This window comes from Cupressus sempervirens, chromosome 9 (genome assembly GCF_028749045.1).
Source record: "Cupressus sempervirens isolate cs-2001-9-10 chromosome 9, ASM2874904v1, whole genome shotgun sequence".
Lineage (NCBI taxonomy): Eukaryota > Viridiplantae > Streptophyta > Pinopsida > Cupressales > Cupressaceae > Cupressus > Cupressus sempervirens.
Window position 1 is genome coordinate 709330435 of NC_143126.1, and position 2080 is coordinate 709332514.

Genomic DNA, 2080 nt, shown 5'->3' on the forward strand with positions numbered 1-2080 from the left:
ATTTGTAAGAGAGCCGTAAATTGGTGAAAGCGGGGGAATGAGTATCAAAAGCCAGGCGCAAGGAGCGAGGTAATAGAGAACATCCTTGACGCTCCATTTTCCATCTCAGCTTCACCTTTTTCCTTAAACTTCCACTTTAGTATCATCTCCTACAAAGATGTGAGGTGCCTCTGAAAGTGTCATGGAAGAAAAGTCTCTCTTTGAAGCACCCATGTGATGTATGGCACCTAAGTCAATAATCCATTCTCCCTGACTAACAATGTTTGTGAGTAAAGCTTGCCCTTTGCTCTTAGAATCTGAAGATGAAGACCCTCTCTCCTTATAACCATTAGGCAAAGGAACATTGTGTTGCTTCATGATGTTTTTCAATTCATCAATATGCTTGTGATAACACTAATGTTCGTTATGACCAGTTCTTTTGCAATAGGCACACTTCTTCTTTTCCTTATTACTGTCCCCCTTTTTGTTGGTATTAGGAGAAGACTTTCCTTCTTGTTGATTTGAACTAGGTGTTGATTTTTTTGTATCCCCTTGTTTGTTATCTTTCCACTTCTTATTTTTGCCCTTTCCTTTGTTTGAACTTTCACCAATTGAATTTTTAGAACTCTCATTATTAGCCACCAATGCCTTAGACTTTGAAAACTTGAGAATCTCCATTGTTATCAAGTTAGCTTGTTCTTCCTCTAACAATTGAGCATAGTCACCAAAAGTGATTTTCTTATAGGAAGCCCCTAAGGTAGTCTTTGTGGTGTTCAAAGAAGAGACAAATGTGGAGTATTCAGATGGGAGCTTATTATGAATGAGATAAATCAACTTGTTATCCTTAATAGGACTACCATAATCATTAAGTTTTGTTCTCAACTCATTCACCTTGATGATAAAATCTTGTATAGAATCAAAGCTCTTAGGATCTAGGAAGATAAGCTCATCTTTAATCTTGTAGAGATCCTCTTCAGTCACTTTCCCATATAGGTTTTTAAGAGCATCCCAACTTTCCTTGGAGGTATCATATTTTATGATCTGATAGAGGATTTTGTCATCAACCCCTAACATAATGAGTCCTAGGGCTTTCCAATCTGTTGTTTCCCAAGCACGAATTTCACTTCCAGATATTTGATCACCTGTTGGTTTTGGAAAAGAGTCATCTACATATGGAGAAACTTTTTCATTTATGAATTCACACCATCTTTTAACTCACCATGTGGCATAGTTATGTGGTGTTAATTTTGGAATCTTAAAGTTTCTCATATTGCAAGGAAAGAAAGATAACAGCAAGAAAAGAGGAACACAACACCAAGAGTCACCCCCCCTTTTTCACTCAATCAACCCCGCCCACCCCCCCCAATATGAATGATTTGGCACTTTATACTTAGTGCGTTTACAATAGCCACTTGCCAATTTAAGCCTTAATGGACTTCTAATTTTGTTGTTTACAACTTTCTCTTGGAGTTCAAATCTGGTACTAACCACTGTAGCTCAAATGTACAACAATTTTGAAATTTGATCAAAGCAATACAATGCAAAAAAGGACATATTTCTGAAAGTGGTATTTTTGTCCACATAAGCCTATAATTTGATCGTAGATCTAGAAAGTAGATTGAAAATTATTCACTTTCAAAAAAAAATCGAACCTAAAAATGTGCCCAAATGAGCCTGTATAGAGCATTTGAAGTCTCAAAATGCAAGATTGGATAAGTACAGTTGCCAAAAACAAAAAATTTTGACAAATCCATGCATCAAAACTAGAAAATAATTGCACCACTAAAAATTCAAGAAATTTTAACCTAAATCAACAAAAAATTGCACTTGATTTGGAATCTAGATAACTAAGATATGGCCTTCCGAAGTTGGATTGTCAAATCAAAACTTCATATGGTGAAAGGTCTGCACAGCAAACAGCAAGGTTAAATTTGACATCCAAACGGTCGTCGTTGTAGTGCAATTTGGCCTATTGGTGACGATCAAACGTCTGTCAAATTTAAGAAAATGTACGGATGACGTCAATGAAAAAAGAGCCCCTGGGTGACGTGGTTGTACGGATGATGACTTCAGATGCTAACATACAATACGGTGACTGACA